The 23,371-nt window shown below is 37.4% G+C and overlaps 1 protein-coding gene across 2 annotated transcripts in view; it reads right to left on the reverse strand.

Annotated features, from left to right (window-relative positions):
• Nucleotides 1-20,943, reverse strand: part of ZFHX4 (zinc finger homeobox 4) — a 180,841-nt gene extending 159,898 nt beyond the window's left edge. For both annotated transcript variants that reach the window (XM_069465514.1, XM_069465513.1), the window contains exon 1: nucleotides 20,569-20,943. The gene's annotated coding sequence lies outside the window, so the exon portion shown is untranslated. The remainder of the gene's footprint in view (nucleotides 1-20,568) is intronic.
• Nucleotides 20,944-23,371: the final 2,428 nt, after the last annotated feature.

Consider the following 23,371-nt stretch of genomic DNA (forward strand, 5'->3'; position numbering starts at 1 on the left):
TTTGGTATCTGAGATGGTTAAAATGACATTCTAATTGCTCACAAATCAAACATCACAAAGCTTAGTGTGTAATTTTAATCATTGATGAGCTCCAGGTTAATTATCCTCATGGCATGCGTGCAGCTTTCAAAACCCTCTGAAATAATCTGATAACCATAAGCATGAAAACCTAATAATTTTCTAATTAGTCCAAAAACATTAATGTTTATCCTGGCATTTACCAATTCAGCACAAACAGTGTATACATACTAAAGACAGCCAAAATGCCAAAAATATAATTCCTCACTGGGCTGAAGGAAATGAGGGAGGAAGAAAGAATCTAGAGATGTGCAGTGAAAGCAAAGTGGTAAATAAAACTAACTTAATGATGCTAGATTAAAATGTAAAGTTCCAGAACCCAGGATGATTTTTCCTGAATGGTTAGATAACTTACTAGACTTGATACATATATCAGATATGTAGAAGATTCACCTTAATTATAAAGAGTAAGAAAAGCTCCTAAACATTTTATAGCTTTGTAAAAAAGTTTCTAAGCTGTTTTTATTATTATTTTAACTCCATTGTATCTTTAACCTTACAACAGTTCTCATCCCACAGATAAGCTTGCTAGAATTATTACACACATTCTAAATGTACCTCAAATGAGTTGTATATAAAGTGCAGTCAATAATTTTGGCCAGATACTGAATGGACCCTGCAATGTATTATCTCAGTATCTCTCTATATAAGGTAGATCCCATCTTTTACTTTTACCTGAAAAGAACCAGAAGTAACTTGCAAAAATGTAACATTATTACTACATGAAAATAGTTATGAAAACCACATTAAAAAATCCATCACAGGTCAAAGCAAGATGGTAAGATATATTTTGTTACAATGCTCCCATATAATTTTATACAAAATTCCTTATGAATTTCTTATCAGTGAGCTACACATTAAACAGAAACTAAGTTAAATACATAAGTCTTCTACACAATCAAATTTACATTTCATTCTAAAACTAACAATAACAAAACTATCTAAATTGATATAGCTAGTAATATATTGCCTGATTTTAAAATTTTTATTCTGTAGCTATTGACCACAGCAATGTTTATCAGTATATTATGATAGAATCCCTTTAGTTTGCACTGTTAAAGTTATTTTGATCAGTATGTACAGTGACACTGAATATGATGTTAAGTGATTTCACTGTCATCAGTGTCAGATGAGGTCTTTCTTTTATCAGCATGACCCATTTAAGAAATTTACGATAAAGTTTTGTGAGTGCTAGTAAAAAGACCAAAAAGAGACCACAAAGACAATCATTTAACTTAAACCACAGAATTCATTCCAAAATGACTGCATAACAAGTTAACTCACTATAAAAGTTCCTTCACCATTTAAGGTGATTTCTATTTAGTTTCCACCAATTTCTATTCTCCACTGCCAATCTATTTTTTTAAAATCACCAAAGTCCTCAAGAAATCTCAAAGAGAAAACCTAACATAATTTAATGCTAGATTCAAAGCAATACATACCTGCTGGTCTGATTAGAATATGTGTACACATTTTTTGGTATTCTCAGTAATTCACAAGATCAGTGACTTAGATCATGTCAAATCCCTTTTTCAGAACTAATGGACAATATGCAGAAAAGAACTTTTATTACTCGTTCTGCCTTGCTTTCGTCTGCAGTCACTGCTGCCTAAACTCTGCTCTGCTAAATGACCAAACCTACCTACAAGGAGCCTGGCTAATGAAAGGGGGTGCTTTCTGAACAATAGCAGAATTCCTTTGCATTTGGAAAGCAGAGTTCCCATTAGAACCCAAAATCAGAGAGGCCAGTTTTACCTCTGTTTTTTACTTGAGATTGTCCCAGCCCTCCTCTACGGTCCAGTGAGACAGTGTTTGTGAAATGATTAAAAAGAACGTGATCTGATCAAGAGGACAGAATAATGGGAAAGGAATGCTAGGTTAGCCACTCTGCTAAGTGCTGGGAAAGAAGACCAATGCGCTCCCTTAGCCTATTGTTTTTATTCTCATCGGCTCTTTAGCTATCTCTTAACATTTTGAATCTCTATTTACTCCATTTTAAACAGGTTAAGAGTTGTCCACTTACAAGAGAATTTGGTAACAAGTTACAAATCAAGAAAAAAAATAGAAAATAAATAAAAATCCTTGAATTATATCAAGTTTCCAAAAGGTCATCACTGTCTCTGCTGTGGCCTTTTCCCCATTCCAAATCCTCTATCAATATGTCATAGTGAGTTAGGCAAAGACAAAAGAGAGGCACAGTGTGAAAACGGCACATATATCTAATCCTGACAAAGCAATGAATAGACCTTCACAAGTATAATTATACTTGTTTATTTGTTGCCACGTACAGAGAACTGATGAAAAAAATCCATCAAAGTGGTATTATGCAGACACCAAGAGCTTCTTTTCTTTGGTTGCTAAAGCCACATTGAGGCTTAAATTCCTTATTGTTAAATTCAGAAGAAAGAAAAAAAAAAGATTTTTGGCCGGACTTTTTTTTTTTTGCATCAGTTGCTGACAGATCTTTTGTGTACAAGGCTGTAGTAGTTCACACCACTACCTCATTTTTACCCATGTCGGAATTCATAATTACAAACTACTGTACAGAAGCTTTTAAAAGGGCGTGGTGTGCTAACCAAGAGAAGGTGGTAGTGCAATTGCCCTTTTCTCACACAGTCTCTCTTTTGATATATGAAAACACAGGTAGAATACCTGTGTGGAAGCACCCGTTACGTCAGAATACATCTTTGATCTCAGTATTTTACGTTGATGCTAGTGTTTTTGTTTAAGTCACCTTTCTCTGCAATTTGCTTATTTTAGTACATCTTGAGCATTTTATAAAGGATTGCATAACTTCTTCCCCATGGCAGCATTAAAAACGTTAGCAAGAAGGAAGGCAAAGACAAGGAGGTAAAAGGATTGAAAATATTAAGTAAAAGGTTTCAAACCCAACTATTAAGGAGCCATTATGTTCCAATAGACACTAAATCAAGTAACTTAACAAAAGCACATTTTCAGAGGTGGGGCAGGGGGAGCCAAAAAACCTTTCTTTTTTTCTTGCAGGATAGAAATATATATCAAAGTAAATGCAATCTGCATAGTTAATGTTTGTGAGCTTTACAATTTAAAACAGAAAAGCTGTAATTTTTCTTTGCTGGCAATCTGGAAACACTCTGGAGTTAATTACAGCTGATTCGGAGTGAACCACACAAACAAAGACCAGTCTATGTCCAGACAATTATACTGCATTAACCAGCTTAGAGCTTCCTGCTGATGTTTCAGGGCTCTTCTGTTACACCCTTCTACCTTCCCAGCACGAGAGAAAATGCTTCTGCAAGAAGGAATTAATGAAGAGAACTGCAAAAGAATGTGTGACGACCTCTCCTGACACGGCAAAAACTTTCCACCCATGTCACGACAAAGGGGAGAAGGTAATTAAGTTTGAATAGAAGGATGTAACCAAATATATTCAGCATTTAAAACAAGCACATTTTTAAAGAGGGAAAGTTTACAAAGACAAATATGAGTATGTGAGTCAACTAAGTCGTTTTTCCCTGTTTTCCTCTCATTTTTTTCATTAAAATCTAAATTAGCTATTCAATGAAGATTTGTTTCCTTCTCTATAAATGGGACCCTTGTGATTGATGTGTAGTCTTCTCCCTCTCAGTCTTTCTTTTTCTTTCTCTTCCCACCCTCATTTTCCCTCATTCTCTCTCACATCACTAAATCTGCATGGACTTTATATGACAATTACATAGCATTAAATGTATGTGTTGCAGAACTAAAAAGGAGAAGTACACTTTGCCAGTGAGCCCAGTAGTTCTTAATTTGAATAATTGTGGGAAATAGGAATTTTATTCAATTTTCTTCACAACTTTAATCAAACTCCAGCTACTTTCTTTAGAGGGGAATCAATAATCTCTCCTTAAGCAAATTACACTATTACATGACTCATTTTATTTGTTTGCTTCAGGAAAATTTTATTAATATAATCAGTGTGCAAGATGGACCCAATGCTTTAGCCATCTTCTGTAAATAAACTTTGAAACTTTCAATCAATCGAGTTGATTTCAAATTTTCTTATTCATTCTAATTGAAAAGGAATAGTTTGCATTGGTGTGAGACAAGGACATGGAACTGTAATTATATTCCGTGCCTCTTTCTGATTCTTTCTTTGATACTGTTTTGCTAGTATTCCAGCTGACATTGGGGCTGTGTAGTGATTGCTTCATTAAAGGGTAAGGATGTCCTAATCAGCTAAAGTATTACTAGAAAGCTGTTGTTTGCCAATACTGTGAGAATATACCATGTTTTTTTTTTTTTTTTGCCTGCTTTAAAGAAGGAAAAGGTACTTCAAAGGCCAGTGACCCAGCCTCCAGCCATACTTAGGTTTAAGCATCTTCCCTTTGTCTCATCTATGCAAAGTAGGATTAGAATTAAATGACTAAATAATCCTTTTAATGTTTCTCCCCTAAATAAAGATTAACCTATAAGTCTATCAGGTATTATATTAAAATACATATAAATATAATCTCTGAAAACACAAAAAAAGTTATGTAATTTACACTCAATTTTACAAGCATCTTAGTAATGGACAGAATGATTTTTCTCTTCTCAGACCCCTCTCCCTCAGTCCCTACCAAGTTTGGAAGTTCAAGTAAATAACACTTCTAAATATGAAGCTTTAAATTGGAACCCTTTAGTTTTCCTTGGAAAAGCATGGACTCTATCAGTCATTTTGGAGAATTAATAAATCACAGTTGCCATATTTTTCATATATTTCAAGTCTTTAAAATGTAACTGACTAATCTCTCTGGCATACACACAATCTAAGAGTATTTAGTGATAATGCTTTTAAATCATCACATGGGAGCATTTAAAAATTAACCTTAATTGGTTTGATTAAATTATGTATAACTATGGAATATTTGGCTTCAAAAAGAGATTTATCAGACTAGTAAAAACCACTGCACACACATACTTATCTCATACAATTGAAGACAATATATTCTAACATATATCTGTGTTCCTTCTTTGTCTATTCATATATAAAATTAATTATTGAACTACTGACAGCTAAATATTTCAAAGAGAAAACAATGTATAGTTATTTGTATTTCATAATTCCCACAAATATGATCTCATAACCCATATTACAATAAGTGTAATAGTGTGAGTGCATTTTTTTTTAAAGTTATTCTTTGCAGGCTAAACCTACCATAATTATCTTCATAAAACTAATCACATATCAGGTATTCCAGCAAACATTCCTGTTCCCTGAGCAATGATTTTTACCATGATTTCAAATAGTTATAATGAAGAAAGTTATATGTATAATTCTTTAAACCACTACCAAGTGCCTCTTACTATACAATATGTTTAGAGTCTACTAAATACAAGTCTCTTTTTACATCCCATGTAAATATTTTAAATCACTTTATATTAAAAACCACGTTAGGACTAGCATAATAGAGAACATAAGTGGAATGCCAAGTTCTCTTCTGGATGAAATATTGGCAAATTTATGTTTGATCACTAAGATTAGTTGGTTATTTCTATTATGAAGAGCCTTTTGCTTGGGGTTTCTTTATTTAGTTTTGTTTTTTGTTTTTGTTTTTGTTTTGCCTGAAAGTTAATTTAACTGCTGCCCATCAGTGAAGTGAGCAATTCAGTAATTAACTTTTGTGTTTTAAATGTATGAACTTTAATTAGATTTCATTATAAACAAACAAACGTCAACCATAATTATAAGCTTCTTGGTTTACCCACATATTATCCCTTTTCAAACAAACTTGATGTCAGACAAATTAAAATCAAGCAGCCAGCAATTTTGAGTTGAATTTTACATGATCTGCTGGTAACCTGATTACTTTAACTTCAATATCATTACAGGAAAAGTATTTCAGGAAAAATAATTACAAGAATTCCAACAGGAGACAAGCTTAATTGTATTGATTCAAAAGATGCATGTTCAGAGGAACCATGTTGAAGGAATAATGTTATCTCAAATCTACAGTTTCTATTAAAATGAAATTGTCCAGCATGAAAGAAGCAATTTAAGATTAGTGTCTGCAGAACTAGAGATACTAAACTAACTAAATAATTATCTGGGCCCAATTATCTTATACTTTAAGTAGCAAAATATCAGTGTGGAGCAACTACAAGGCATGAGGTTTGCAGGTTTATTTACTGACTGGTGTATCTATTAGGACCAAGAACAAGTGGAGCTGTCAGGACATAATGAAGGTAAATGATTAGTTAGCACCAAGCTTGAACTCTTCTTCAATGCAATAAGAGTTAATTAAAGTTTACCACCAAACATCAACCAAAGCAGGATGTTGATCAGGTTTCAGCATTAAGTGCAAACAGACAATAGTTGGCAGCAATTAGTGCAGCTATCAAATGACATGCAATGATAATTATACATTTAAAACAGCTAAAGAGCTGGGGGAAAAAACTAATCAGCCTCTTTGACGACAAATACTCAAAGGGCAGGAAACAGGTATCAGATTATTTCACTTTAACACTGTAAATCAATAAAATTAAACAAGAAAAGGTTGTATGGGTAGATTATCTGAAAGAGAACAGTTAACTGGACCCAAAATGAAATAAATCTGCTAGTATTGGTCTATCAAAGATAAGAACTTTGGTAGCTAAACAAAATAAGTTACTTTTCAATTAAAGTTTCAGAATGAAGTCTGTGTAAAGAAAGTTTATCTTCTCAGTTTTGTGTAAATTCAACAATGCAACAAGTATCTCAACATAATTATTGTTATTTAAATTAAGTATTAACTTTCACGGTACTATACTGTCGAAAATACTTTATGCCTAAATGTTATCTTTGTGTACTCAAATATTATCTCCCTGAAATGCTTTTAAGTGATGTTAAGGTTGAAGTTCTTTTAATGCAGCTAAAGGTAAAACAGAAGCCGTATTTACACATTTAATGTATATTATGTGTGCCTTCCTTTGATGTCATTCAAAACTATGACTTCAATCTTGATATCAATGGACCTGTATATAACATATCCCTTAAAAAATTTTAATAAATCACCTCATTCTCTTCCATAGTTTCTGGCCTGCAGCCTAGAGAATGTCTCCAGAAATGTGCCCATCCTCATGGCCCTACCTCCCTATTTTCCCAACTAATTCTGTTATGCTAAGGATTTATACACAGTGTTGGCTAATCCCAATATTTCCCTGGAGCTAAATCTAAGCCATGGCCGACTCCCAGCACAAAAATGTCTCTCTCCAAAAGCCCTTTCGCCCCCTTCAGCACTCATACACTCATTGGTCTTGACATCTTCGCTTGAGCCATGACAAATGAGCTGATGACTCTGATGTGATTGCACGGGAGGACGGCTTTATCTAAAGATATATCATTAACTCTCATCACCATCTCCTAATATGGCTCTTCTGGGTTCATGTAATGTATTGCGAAAATTGAGGAAATATTTTTTGTAAATATATGCACTGTAAGTAGTAACGAACCAACTTCATCAAAAGAAGGAAAAGGAAGCCCAAGTGGACAAGAAGGTTGGGGGGGGGGGCGCAGGGAGAGGGGGAAAAAAAAAAGACTAACATTAACTAAATGTTGCTCTGGGGATTTTAGTAACTCTCCTCAACCTCTGCCCCAGTGCAAACCAGCCAGCTGACTGCTTCTTAAAGGTCCTTGCCTCTCCACACCAGCGGCTGGAACAGAGCATAATTTGTGAAGTGACACAAATGAAGCTTCTCAGATAAACATGACTAATCAATCGGCAAGCCAGCACATTTCTTTGTTTTTATCCCAGTGTAGTAGCTATTTTATTCTCTAACCTTTAATTTCCTACGTTATTAAATCTCCCTAAATTCACTTTAGTAGGAGGAGGGATTGTCAAAACCAATTCTACTTCGAGATCACTGTATTCTTCAATTAGAAAGAAGCAATGTTTTCCCAAATATTATTAAATGTTAAACGCTACAAGCTCTGTGAAAAGGGAGGCCTTTCCATTTAGCATAAAGACCAAAACCTTTAGGTTAAGTTAGAACCCAAGTTCCAGTGACATAGTTCTTGTTATGTACACTATGAAGTTTACAGAGCAGATACTTGTTATAACCTCTTCTCTCAATTCATCTGAGGACACACAGCCAATCAGAGTCAAGTCTAGCATAACAGATCTCTAGAAACGAGGTCAGGCTTTGAGGTAAAGTGCTATTCACTCTTGGACCATGCAAGGAGCTCTTTATTCCTGTTCTTATTGGCATCAGTCCCCCTTACTAGAGCAAGAACAAAGCCAAGTGCTCGTGTGAGGTTTATGAATAAATCAGAGGTGAGCCACTTTAAGTGCTGCCCATGATTTCCTTGTTGACAGTGAGCACTTAAACAGGCTTCTATGACCAGCAACTTCTGGCAAAACATAATGATTCCTAATCTGCACCCTGCTTCATTTCAAGAACTAAATGACCCACCCTATTTTTCCTGCAAGTTTTCACCTTTCAGGCAATTTTTGTCCTATCTTTAACAGCTTACCTTTACAATCCCAGAGCAGTCAGCCTATTCTTATAGTCATGATAGGAACTGTAACAATTTAAACAGCTTCCTTTACTTGGAAAAATCCCACAAATTATGACAAAACCCCAGCATAAAAAATATTCTCATATTAATATAATAAAATTTTTGGATATTAGCCAAGTCAACTAAACTGAAGAGGACACACACACACACACACACACACACACGATCTCATCAACTGCGCTCAGTAGTTATGTGATATTTCCCAGAAACTTCCATGAGCTTCAGTTTCCTTATTGGTTAAACAAGGGAACTATACTATATCCCTTCCAACTGCAACAATCTATGGTTCTAATATAAAAACCCATTTAGATTGCACTGGAAGATAGCTTTCTCTATGGAATTTTCCAAGACAGGTCCAGCTGTTTCTAAAGTGGTATATTTCTTTTCAGTACCTAGATTTCGAGAGGAGAGACAGATTCAAGTAGTATAGTAAACTGAAGTTTTCTATTTATGTTTTTAATTATCATTCATTTATTCATTCATTCAACAGATATTTATTGAGCACCAAGGACTTGCCAATAATACGTCTGTCACTGTGGATAGAGTGTTTAAATAGATGTGGGTGCTACCCTCATGGAGGATGGAATTTATTTGAAGAAACACTTAAACAAGCATCATAAAAAATGTTACGATGCTAACTGTTTTCTTTCAATGAAGTATATCCTTATCCTGATCAGTATTCAATAAATGCTTAGCATCAAACAAATGTGCTTCAAGTGAACTGTCAAGTCCATGACCTCTTATAAATGACTAGAACATAGGCCATGCACACTTTTATTTAAAAAAAAATACTTTAATAAATATTATGAACCAAACACATATCAATATTAAGCAGAAATCAAATATAAAATTGAGAAATTACAATCTAAATGCAGTTAGATTTCCCATAAAAATATAAATAATAATTTAAAGTATATTACAATAGGAAAAATTTCCTATTGTATAAATAGGAATAAAAAGATCCAAAAAACCATAACAGAACTAGATTTTGGTTTCTAGATGGTCCAAAAAGATTATAGATTAATTAACTCTTATCCTGAATCTTATCATCTTTGAACATGGATAGTCCTCCATTAAATAATGCATTATTATAAAATGATAAAGGACTGTGATCTTCTCCAAGAGATAAACCTGGAGGAAACTCATAACTTGGCTACAATATAACCTGAGAAAAATTTAAGGGTTCTAGAACATTATTGGATTATTAATAGTTGACTCTCTTCTCTAGGTTGGTATAAATTTTGGTCAGCAGGGTACCATGTAACAGTATCCATAGTCCTTGCATGGGATATCAAAATATCAATAACACCAAGTACATAGAAAGGTATTTCCATCACATCTAATCTAGTTTTGGAAAATCCTCTAATTCAAAGGCTTTCAAACAGACTGAGTCACCTTCAAGACCGAAATAAGCATTGTGGTCTCTTCTATTATCGTATTTAATGGACAGTCTGGAATTTTGAGTTCACCAAGGTCTGAATTATTTAAAAACTGTTGCTGTCCTTATTTGCTTCTTTAAAAAATGAAGACCCAGGAATGCATTAAATATCTAGAAGCCCCACAGAACCAAACCAACTTGTGATGATAAAGTGGCAGATAATGACATGGAGGACGCTCCACCTATCCACCTAGATGCCATCGAGGTACCTGCCAATGTGAGAACTCCTTTTTCTCGCCTCTTAGACATATCCATTGCCTAATTCTTATATCCTTCCCTTGTGGAAGAAAGGGGCAATGCTACTCAAAATATCTGTGTAGATTTGCTTTATCAAACGCTCTTTAGTTGTGTGTTACATTAAAAGCTGCTGTTGAGAAAAAAACAAACAGGGAACATAGGAATTAGATATCAGGTTTTGTCACATTCACTGATTTTAACGTTCACAGTACTTTAGTCTTATGTAATCTCCACAGCAACTCTGACACACAGATGAGAAAATTGAGGCTCAGAAAGATTAAATAACTTGGATAAGGTCACTCATAATAGGAATTTAACCCAGATGCCTTATAGCTCTAATAAGATTCCTACTGAGCATTGGGTTGCCAAAAAAATAGAGTAGATTTTCAAATACCTAAAATGTAAGTTAAAATAAACAAACTCATTTAAAAAGTAAAAGGAAACCAAAGTAAACAGGATCAATATAATGCCTGGCCTTAACTAAGTATCATTCTTTTTGTACATTATGCTGCCTCTAAAACATCACAGCATTGTCTTCGTTTACTTTCCTTACACAGAGTGGAAACCTTGTTCTTGTTCACACGAAGTTCATGATTATTAAGAATACATTTTAAGTCACTGAGACCATCAGTATTTTTATGAATCATAGACTCCTCTTGGCCATTCAGAGCACCTAGTCTAACTTAATGCAAAAACATGTTTAACAGTCCCAGCGATAAGAAGCCAACCAGATTCTACTTGGCTGCTTTCTGTAGCAGGGAACTCACTCTCTCAGAGGTATCAATCACTGCTGTTATTACCATTGCACATTTTCCTTTTCTTCTCTTCACCATTTCCACAACCTTCTTATTCATTCATGCAACAAACCCTTTTACTAACAGCCAATAGAGTTAAGTGACTATGGGTCCTACTGTTAGAAAATCTGAGTTCTTGTCTTGACATTTCCTTACCTTGCTGGGTAACTCAATGATAACTTCCGAATTCAGTATCTCATATTCTAAAATGAGCTAGTTGAACCGAATGACTCTCGGGCAGTTCCCAGGCTCTAGTATTTTGATAGTTTCTAGTTGCCTACTCCCCTACTGGCTCTTTTCTATTGAGATTATACCGGCCAATTTTTAGAAAACAAAAAAAATTTAGTCTATGGAGGGAAAATTTCACAGGCTACAACTATAAATGCATCTAAAAAAGAAAAAGAGGCACTAACATGGAGAGAGAGTAGATATGTGTGTATATCTGTATACACACTCCTAAGTGAACAGGTGTGTTAGGAAGGATAAAACACAGTTGTAGCTACTAATACTAAACCAAAAGAGATGGTTCATTCTCATTCTCAATTAGTGCACTCAGGAACTTAAGTATTAATTGCATTATTCATAAGTGTATATATTTTTTTAAAAAGTAGTAAGAATTATATTTTAGAAAATCTACATTAGTAAAGGATTTCAGGCTTAATGAAGGCACTTTGGGAAATATAATAACAATGATTGGGCTTCATCAACTTATTCTTTCAAGCAGACAAATTTTGTGATTCTCCAAAACCTTCAATCTTACAAAGTTTTGATTTGTTTCTAACAATACAAACAGGTGGCTCATATGTTTTTGTATTTTAACATTGTTAAAGCTATAGATTTCCTTTCTTCTTTACAATGAAGGAAAAGAATTTTATGGACAGTTATAAAATGCATATTTTAGCCCAAAAGTCAATTTTCCACGGTTAAAATGATTTAGATCTGAGTAAATATTTGCAGAATGCTTTCTGTTTTTATAGCTAAAATACAATAGAATCTATAAACTTTGTCTTTAAAGGTACGTGCTATAATACATACCATTCAGTAATTATCATCTGAGCACTGTTGTATCCTCAGGACAGGCAAACATTAGAAAGGATCTATAATCTGAATACACAATGCTGATGTGTGAACCCCTGACCTAGATGACCAAGACACCTACTCACAACTTGTCTTGCACCATCAGGGCATTATGATATATTAACCAAGTCAGGCTGCCCAAATTCTTAAATTGTATTTGTTTATTTCTTCAAATCCCTAGAATGTTAAAGTGGCCAATTATATTAGAGATAACTTGCTTATTAAATATGACTTTAGTGTCAAAGCCATTTTTAACTTGAGTGCATACATTCAAAAGTGCCTCAAAGTGGCAAAGATTTTATTTCACTCACAAAGCTTTAAAAGAGCAGGAGAGTAGAAAGCAGTCATTCCTGGGCTGAGGATTGTATGTCAAACGTGAAACCATATCAAACTTTCAAGGCAACTTGTGAACCTCTGAAACTAGGGAATTAACAGAACATCAAATCCAGCAAGATCACAAGGGGCACAATCCTTATGCAAGAAAATAATGCCATTGAGCCCTCATTAAAAGCCCATTTCATCCTTAGCCATCAAAGACTGCGAGTGCACTAAGATCTTGGTTATATCATCAGGGATAACTAAAACAAGTGCCAAGAGAAATTATGCACTTTTAGTTCTCACATGTGTCCATCTGTTCACATATAAACATATATTCTGCTTTCTGTCTGATTCCTAAAATCTTGATATCAGAATACCCTGGGCTTTTGCCCATTTCCTAAGAATGCAGACATCACATAAGCTACTATTAACCCATGTGTGATCCACTTCCATGGTGGCTGGAAAACTGCCAGTTACAACACATGGTGCCTGGTTAACAATGTCTTAAAATATAAATGAATTTATTTTTTAAATTAACACATTTTCTTATGGAAATACCTTAATAAGCCCTTCTACATGTAAAAGAATAGCCTCCATGTGGATTTTTTTTTTGTTCTTTTAAGACTTTTTTCAAGCATATCATAAAGTTAACCATAAAAGTTTTTGAAACAATCCAGAATTTCTTGACAAATTTTAAAAAGGACTCTAGTAAAGAATTTTGGTGACTATATAACAAAGATCAAACAGTTTTCCTTTACAATATGCTATACTCAAGAGGCAACCCTTACACTCTAATTTATGTGAAAACACTTCTGATTTCCCAAGTTTCCATCTAACCATCTTAATAGTAGTACCTCAGCAATAGAACTGCTAAAGTGATGAGGCAAATGGAACTTCTACAAGTCTAACAACAAACAAGTTAGATTAATATCTGGTGCAATCCTTCAGCCTTGCTCTGGGGCAGCTGTCAGTGGATCATTTGTAGTGACCTTAAACCAGAAAAAACTTATTTAAAATGTATACATATAAATAATTATCTACACTGCATTTGATTTACATATGTACAAAAGAACCAATTCCCACCTTTGAAAGAGTCAACACTCATAGTATTTTAACTGCCCTAATTATGGCTGAAGAAACATCATTAAGAGACCTGATCACATTGTCAATTGATAACCAGTTTCAGCCCTAACTAGTGACAAGAGAAAACTCTACTGCAAATGTTTCCAAGGGTGAACATATAATACTTAGACATTTTTGAAAAGACTTATCTCTAAATGAAATACGCAATATACCTACAAAGCAATATGAAGATTGTATTCAGAACTTTATGAATTAAATCCTAAGAAAATAATTCCATATCCTCTTTTACTATTCCTTCCCAGCCACAAAAGCTGATAGGCCACTTCAAACACTTATCGCCAAAAATCAGAATACACAACTCTTTCTCAAGTGAAGTATTCCACCAATCCAGACAGCTATTTATAACTGATGGGGGAAAAACACACATACTAGATATTCCATCATTAACTGAATTAAATATTCACACCATACTATTGGACTCTTCTAAAATAACTGTTTTTGCCAGTAAGGTGCTGGGAATTCTTGATACCCAATAGTCAATATTTGGCTAGCCTGGCATGTTTCTGAAAACTCTTCTCCATACAAACCTCTGTTGATCATCCTCTACCTGCACAATTGTCATACACATTACTTCCCAGTGATAATGAAAAGTCGGGGCATCTTATAAAGTTGCTGAAATCTGAGCCCCTGCTTGTTTTCTCAAGTCTTGGACAAACATAACTTTAGAGAGAGCAGAGCATAGACATAAAGAAAGAGAAGCAGCATTTTCATCTTCCTTTCATCTTAGTCATTCAGTCAGCCATTCAGGGCCCTATTCAACAGAGCTTTTCATTATGCAAAAAAATGCTAATCCTTTTCCGATGCTTTCACACTTGTATAAACCCCCATTCCTTCAACTGAAAAGCAATTATATCAGTTTACCTTTCTGTCAAAAACAGGATTAATATTCCAATAACAGAATCTCTTTTCTTTTCCTATCTTTTTGCTTTAGGAAACTAGAGATTATTAGTAGAGGCATTCTTAGAACAAGAATACATTATTTTAAATATGATTATGTTAACCAATGGGTGGAAAAGGGAGAATAAGAATAAGAAGAAAAAGTCCTTCAGTTACTGCAGAAACTCTTTTCTCTGACAGAACTGACCTTCCCTTTACAGATGCCCAAAGAGAATGAGACTTACTCTGGTCTATTAATCAGAAACAAATTATGAAAGAATGTAGCTGGACTGGTTGACACTATCCCGTCTTGGGAGACTCAGTAACAGCCTAGTAACAATGTCCTCTTCATGGGTAATGAACAGCCATGACAAATGGGGCAGAGAAACTATTTATTTGCATATGCAAATTCTCACACAAGGGAAACATGTACAAACAAGTGTCATTGTAAGGTGGATTAGGCAAACAACGCTTTCTTTTTAGGACATTCTGCAGCCCAGAACATTAGTCAGCACAATTAAACCAGTCTCCATGGAGACTAATGAAATTTCACCATGGTATGAGTTAAATTAGATAGCTAGTTATGTGTTTCCACAATCCAACTTGAAATCCATTATTGTTTCAGAACAATACAGCAATTGTGCCTAGCTGATCTTTGCCAGCTCAACAAGCTCCTAAGTTGACAATTTGCATATGTTAATATAATTAAGCACTAATTACATGAAACTTGTACATAGTCACATGCACTTTCCCTGGGCGCTTCTCAGTTTGAACCTTGGCCAAGTCTTTAACCCTTAGAATGGTCTTAGAGGGGGGAAAAAAAAACTCTGCCTGTGGGTACAGCCGGTAGGCAGACACAGAAAGGTTCCTCATTTATAAACACAAAGCTTAACCTGGCTTCTCATATTTCTGGCAACAATGACAGAAAATATTTTGTGATAGTGCTAGATACTAGGGTTACGGGAAACGAAGAGGGAGGATGAATTAGTCTTTAAAGACTCATAAGGAGTATCTTTTCAAAGGAAAGCAGTAACACTCATTTTAAGAAAATGATAAGAAAAAAATTGTTCTCATTGACATTGTCGAACTTTAGGAGATGAAAATGGTTTGACAACAGCAAAAATAGCAAGTAGGAAAGGGAAAAGGAGTCAGCAGCACCTAATGAGCTTTACATAAATATATGCAGAGGCAATTAAGCAATGTTAATTACTATGACAGCAGTTAATTGAATATAATTAGATATTTTAAGCCACTGAATAAAGCATAGTTAAGATTAATTTTATTGAGATTAATTGTAAATAAGGATAGATTAACTCTGTGTTTTGACAGGCATAAAAAGTAGTTCTGCAAATTAAGCAGGAGCGTGGCCACCAGTCCAAAAATCATATATTATTTTAATGTCACACCTCAGAATCATCTCCTCAATAAACATGACTTTTCAAACCCAAACAGACAGGAATCTTGAAGAAAAACAAACAGCTTGCAGAGATTAAAGAGCCTTTTGTCCTTTTTCATGTGCATTTCTTTTAACAGACTAAATTAAGCGAGTCTGGTGAACGTTTTTTAGGAAGGAACATTTCACACTGAATGGAAAAAATGTTCTATCACATATGAAATTCGTGCAGCTGTGCGGAACTTGGTCCAGATGGTTTAAGACTATAAAACACCACCAAATGATAGACAGTAGGCCTTCCCAAGATTATGTGATAAAGTCACAATCTTTTATTTTGACCCCTCATTTCTGCTTTGTATTATTTCCAATCAAATCACATACTTTCTTTTACAATTATGTTTCTCTAAGAGGGCAAAAGAAACATTGTACCTACTAAGTGCTAGAAACAAAATGTAAAAAGAATTGAAGAAGGCCTCATTGAGCAGATAACAGCTAAATCATTCAGCCACAAAATGCAATAATAGCTATAACAACAATGTATGCAAATGACACTACTTGACTATTACTCTCACAAACAATGGTTTCTAAAAATATTTCCTAGGAAAATATTGGTAAATGGAAATCCTCTCCCCCTAATACTTTCACATGAGTTAATTCATGCATAATCTTTAGGAAAATTAACACAGTCCTCAAGAATGCTGAATAAATCACTAATAAGAAAGGAGCTTCAATTGATTGTGAAATAAATCAATAGGTGATTAACATAATATTTTTAAAGCAGCAGAATGTATATGTATATTACATAAACATATATGTTATATTTTCAATACCTTTTAGCTCTTAATCGAACAAGGGCTTTGCACTTTTGAGCCTGGGTCTACACTGCCTTACAACTTCTTTAGGATGCCTTTAGTCTTTTTAACAAAAATCCTAAAATGGTCTGTGAAACAAGACTACGACAAGCCATTCTACAGTGAAAGATTTTAAATCATCCAGCCTCTTCTAATAGACTTGAGACTTATTGAGGTAGAAACCATAAAAAATGAAGAAGGGAAATTTAATCCCTGAAATATTGATTTGCACATTAATATCATATAGGCAGAGGGCAATTTGGCTTCGTGGAAATGACACATTGTCGACCCTTGGTGAAGTCAGAGCCAATCTAACTGCTGAACATGTCTGAATCTCAAGAGTTATTAAGGGCTTCCCTTCTTGCCTTTATGACTTTTCTTCAGCCTACCAATGCAATCTTAAATGTATTATCTTTAAGAAATAATTGTAAAACCTCAGGGGTTTTCCAGTTAATGGAAGGGAGGCCAAACCACATCAGATTCTGAAATGCAACATTAAACCCTTGCAATCAACAAAACCACCTCAATTCTCATCCATCCAGTGCAGGATCTAATATTGTTATTAGAGATAATCAAATTTCATTGTGTAAATTTAGGCTCATGGTCAGAATGGAAGCAGTAAATTCTGCAATATTAAACAGTGATTTTCTCAGCCTCCTTTATGTTTTCCTTTGCTGGTACAGCATCTTTTAAAATAATCCAACTAGCTCAAAATTAATGAACAGATTTGGGCTCATCAGCTAAAAACTGTGAAAGATTACAAAAGAGCTGAACATGTTTGCCTCATTTTTAACTTTAAGTGGCAACTTTCACTTCACACATCCAGAGCCCACTATCCCTGTCTAACCCCACAGTTGGTGCTGTTGCTTTGACTTATACAGCTGGTTTACCTGACCTTTCTTTGTTCCTTGGGTACATTTCACTTTTCAGATTTATGGTATCTCCCCCATATTTCATTGAACCTATCTTCATTGCCATAAACATGAAAGCACTTTAATATGAGTTTACTTTTTTAATCCAAAAATAACCAGCTATTGAATAAATACACAGTAATGCTTTCCCCAGTTTATTCCATAAATATTAAAACCATTTTAAAAAATAACTGTATAAACCTTATGATCCCCACACTGAAGCCAGGTGCAAGAGGTTAAAACAGCTGGCTAGCCATCTTTTATTTTTGTGTGCCTTCCTGCTGATTGAAACCGCAAACCTTGAAAACTATCAAATATTCCCTTAAGGATTTTTTTTTAAGATGAGGAAGGAAAAAAGAAAACCTTCATTCTTTTTAATACGCTCCTCAGTGGAGAAGAAAAACTCCTAAACACAATCAGTCACAGAGGTAGTGAAATAATCCCGAATATCTTATTTCTGTTTTATTTAAACCATGCTTTCCAACAATTTCTACATACAATTGTTTTTATTCTTCAGTTAGAAAAGAAGAAAGAGAAAAGGAAAGAAAGAAAGAAAGTCTGAGCTTGCTCTGTCAGTTTTGCCAGTAAATATAAAGTAAAACAAGTGTTGATGGCACCGAGAGTGTTACATACCCGGGCTGTGTTTTTGCATTGCTCTCAATGGAAGCGATCGATGCCCGTGTCACTGTCGCGTCCCAATCGCAGCCAAGTCTCAGCCTTAATCTAAGCAACACCCGAAAAGGCAGCGGCAGCCGCAGCCTCTCCCTCACTCTTCCATCCATCCACCCAACTAAAAATATAATACTACATATGAGCTTTAACCACTCCACGTTTATAGGGATCAAGCCACTGAAAATCCAGGAGAACACAATAAAAAAAAAAAAAAAAAAAAAACTCCTTCTGTCTCTTCTGTCTCTCTCTTCCTCTCTCTCTCTCTCTTCCTCTCTCCTCTCTCTCTGTCTCTCCTTTTGCCATCTACATGATCCTTGATTAAACATGGAACACAGTTAATAAAAAAAAAGGGGGGGAAGGACTCAAGGAGAGGAAATGCAACTGTCAGAAATCGGGACGGCCAGATTTTCTGGTGAACCTGCCTCTGTCTGAGTCAGTGTCAATCCACCATCTTCTGCCAGTGAACTTGTCTTTGGGTTTTTGTTTGGTTTGGGGGGGGGGTGTTGTTGTGTGTGTGCTTTTTTGGAAGGGGGGAGGGGAAAGGCAAAGTGGGGGCCGGAGGTGGAGTTGGGGGGAGCAGGGAGAATGTGTGTGTGTCTGAGTGTGTGTTGAGTGTGAGTGTCTGTGTGTGTGGGGGGCGGGGGGGGTCCGTGTTTGCTATCTGAACCTTTGGTACCTACAAGGAGGGTGTCTCGCGGAACGGTAGCTAAAACCTCACCAGAACCGCGCGGAAGTGAGGAGTCGCGGCTAAAGGCGCCGGCCGAAGCCTCCTCTCCCGGCCGGACCCCAGCCCGAACGGCCGAAAGGAGCCCCCCGCCCGGATCACAGGTAACAAAAGAAATACGAATCAGTGCACCGTCTTCTAGGGGAAGGGGGACAAGATGGGGAACCTTCTGTAACTTGAGCATCGACAGAGAAACTTTATACAATTCCATGAGAAATTTTATTTTATTTTTCTGATAGAAAGGAGCAGAAAGAAGGCGGGGGAGGGGGTGCAGAAGTAGAAGGAAGGCGAGACCCGGCGCATTTCAGCCCCTTTTCCCTTAGCTGCTCCTGGCCGGAAGGCTCACTGGATGCCAGGAGAAGCGGAGGAGGTGAAGTTCATTTGTAGACATGGAATCCTTTTGGGGGGGCCGGAGAATGAATCAGTTCTCACAGACGGCCACAGCCCCTCAATACACAGACACACAAACGCACATGCACACGCGCGCGCGCGCGCACACACACACACCCCTTGCCCTTTGCCAAAAAGAAAGGAAAAGATTCTTGACCCCAAGCCGCGGGCGTCTGTCCTCCGGTCTAACGCACACCCGGCGGCGAACGCGCCCCGAGCAAGCTGCCGCCGCCTCCCAGGTCCCTGGCCCCGAGGCCGGGCGATCCCGCCTCCTAACGGACCTGCCTTCCGTTCGCCGGCGCCCTCGCCCGCGCAGCGGAGAGCAGCCCTCGGCTGGGCCGCCGCCGCCGCTCCGGCGGGCGGGTGTCTACCTGCAGCCCCAGCCCCAGCGCTCGTCCCAGCCTCTAGGAATCCCCTCCCCGGGGCGCACGAGCCCCCGGGCCTCCGCCAGCCCAGCGCAATAAGCGCCCTTTGGGGAACTTGAGAAGGGGAAAAGGGGTGGGTGATAAAAGAAGGAAGAAAAACGAGGCTGAATAAGGGAGGGGGGAGGGTAAAGCTGGGAAAGAGCAGGGAGAGAGGGGCTCAAAGCCCCACCGACCAATGTCCAAACTTTCGGAGGATGGGTGCGGAGGAAGAGCCATCCCGACCAGGCTGTAGGGGCACGGGGTGAGCGGGGACCTCTGGTAGTGCCCGCGCCTCTGCGGAGCTGACAGCTTTCCCCCAGCCACGAGAATGCCCCTGGCTCACGGTGAAGGCAGAACCCGAAAAGACAGGAAAAAGGAGAGAAAACTGCCCGGCCAAACGTGGATGATCCGCCACTTAATCCAAAAGTTAAATCCCGAAAAACGGAGCCCCCCGCCAAAGAAAGTGGAAAATCGGGTCCCTTAGTGCCCCCTCCCTCCCTCAGCGGAGAAAATCTTGGAGCCAAAAAAAGGGGGAAAGAGATAGAAAAGGGGGGCAGAGCGGAAGAGATGGTCGGGATGAGGGGATGTGTGCGAGAGCGAGCAGGAGCGAGAGAGCTAGGGGCAAAGAGGGAGAGAGGCGGAGAGGGAGAGGGAGAGAGAGGGAGCGAAATATCAAAGATTGTGCAAGATCAGGCTGGAAAGATAATCGATACTCGACCTAAATTTAACACAAACTACTCAATAAAAGTTAAAGAAAAAACTTACTTTCCATTTCCCCTGCAGTTCCTACTCGATCTTCGCCTCTTTTTTGTTTTGCTTTTATTTTACTTACAGCTGATCACATCCAAGTAAAACGAGAGGGTTCATTAAAAAAATAAAAAAAATAAAAAAATAATCCTCGAACTTTATTGGGTGAAAATAAAAACGCTGGAGCAGAAAGTGGGGGGCATGGAGCGGTCCTCGGGGGTCCGGGAGGAGTTAAAGCATGTGCCGACCGCGGTCTCGCTGTTTGGTTGTGAAGGGGTTGGGAAAAGGAGGAAAGGAAATGAAAATCCGATATGTCTTTATTCTGCTAATTATTATCGTTTTAGCCCTGTTTAAAAAAATGGCTGATTAAGTTGAGTGCGCATGTCTTTGTGTGTCTATTCCCGATATGCACTCTGGGAATGAGAGAGGAGAGCGAGGGAGAGGGAGAGGGAGAGGGGGGAGAGAGAGGTGTAATTAGTGAGGTGATCAACATTCCCCAGACTGCAAATGACGCGCAGCCCGGACTCAGAGCAGCCCGGGAGCCTCGCAGCTTCCAAAGCTCGGAGCGCTGCGGCTGGAGCCCCGGACGCTGCAACCGCGGAGAGGACAGGGGATGGGGACCTCCGGGGCTCGCACCCCACGCTCCCCTGCGCGCGACTCCCAAACTTAATTAGACACGCACACACACACACACACACACACACCCCCCAAGAAGGAGAAGAAAATAAAATACAGATACCACCAAAGCAATGCCCTTTAACCATTCGAGATTTTTTTTTTTAATTTTAATGAGGCAAAGTAATTATTATCGGACCAGAGATTTGTTTATGAAGGGGCTTTAAGCAGAAATATGAGTTAGGGTGATGATGAGCTTTTCTCTGACCAGTTTATTCTGCTACGCACATGAACGCACTTTAATGGCGAAATGCGGGGGCCAGAGCAAATATGCAGATGTATGTAAATAAAGGGTGCCTGGCTGTGTGCAAACACCGCTAAGCCCAGCCTATTTCAAAGGAGGAATTGCACTCTGGATCCGCAGGCACTCTCTTTAAACACGTATCTTTCACTTACATACGCAGGAGAGAAAAATCCAGGGCATGGGAGATGGAAGCGGTTAGTTTAGTCAAAGTAAACTTCCAAATGAGAATAAGTGATGGTTGCAAGAGTGATAATGGGGGTACAGTGCTAGCCTTTATGTAATGTTCTTGAATATTTTATCAGAATTGCATAAGTTCAATGTAACAACTTTAAGAAGACTTAGGGGGAAAAAAAAACCTTTCATCTTTCGAGTCCATTGAGTTATTTTTCTTGAAGCACATTATGATGAATTTTAAAACCCCACTACAGATCTCATTAGAATGAAATATACTTGGTATTTTCTGGTGCAAAATTTAAGGTGGCTGATTCTCATTTGAAAATCTAATTATCTCTTTCCAATATTACAGATGTGAATATGAGTGACACTTTCATTAAAAGATAATTAACTAAAACTAGGAATAGACATACTTTTAAATACCCCCTACTGAATATGGAATATATATATATATATATGCATTGCTACTCAGCATCTTGATAACACTGCTACACCACAGATCACAAGTAGACATCCTTTATGTACTATTTCAAAAATAAGAATTCTAGAGAGAAAGTGAGAATAACAAATCAAATCAGCTAAAAACAGGAAATACTTGCAATGTCCAGCTTCCTGGACAGGTGAGGCGTCAGCTGCTTTTGACTTGACAGGCCTTTGAAGTTCTGGATCGCCAGGATCTGCTTCAAAACCTTGTCTTAGGCCTTAAGCACCAAATCTACCAAATACCAACAGAAAGGTTTATTGCACAAGCACTTGGGAACTACAGAAGCTGCAAATATGCATCTTTCTGGGCCTAAAACCTTGTGTTATCAGGGAACACTTGGAAAATCCTAGAACTGATGCAAATGGATTAAAAACCAAACAAAACACCTGGGAGGATGAAAGCATAGTCCTCAAAAGAGCAGACCTAGGCCCAGATCAGGAAAGCTGGTTGCCTTCAGCAGCTGGCTAAGGTTACCATGAAAAGTCCAGAGTCTTGGAGTGGAGGAAAAAAACCTAGATATGGTCTTTATTAAGAGAAAAAAGCAAATCACCACCTTAGGAATCTGGAGTTGGTGCATGTACTAGTGTTTTAGAAACCAGGACCACTAAACGTCAACAGAAAGAAAATTCTCTCTCTCTCCAAAGACTCCATTCCATTTCAAACTTCTTTGGGAAGAAATCTGCTCAAAGTGGAAGGCTTTCTAAGATTTTAAAGTTAACTTTGTTTACAGCCCCACCTTTACGCAGCAACTGTATCACCAATTTGCTAGCAGTATCTGATTGCACCTCAGTGGGGTTTATCCATGTGCCTTAAGAAACACATGCACACGGGGGTAACATTTAAATTCCCTGCAGATTTTAAGTAAAAAAGGTGTTTATGTAGCGTTACTGTTTACCGAAAAACACCCCAGAGAGCAAAAATTCTGTCTTAAAAAAAAAAAAAAGAACTATTTGAGGTGTGTGCATGGGGAAGGGGAGTGGGGGCTTTTAAAGAGACTGAGGGGAAATGAAGGCAGGGAAACTTTCAGGTTCAAATCAGAAAAGATCAAGCCCTTTGCGGGAGAGGGCTCCATGTACAAGCTCACTGATGGAAAAACCATTTCCTGTGATTTCAGACGGGTAAATGTGTATGATGAAGGAAACACCTGAGAACAATAAGTCTGTTTCAGGCTCAGGTGAAGAAAGGGGTCTATTTCTGGCATGGAAGAATAGGGAAATGATGATCATTTCGTTTTCAAGTTCTTT

This window comes from Eulemur rufifrons, chromosome 3, assembly GCF_041146395.1.
Source record: "Eulemur rufifrons isolate Redbay chromosome 3, OSU_ERuf_1, whole genome shotgun sequence".
Taxonomy (NCBI): Eukaryota; Metazoa; Chordata; class Mammalia; order Primates; family Lemuridae; genus Eulemur; species Eulemur rufifrons.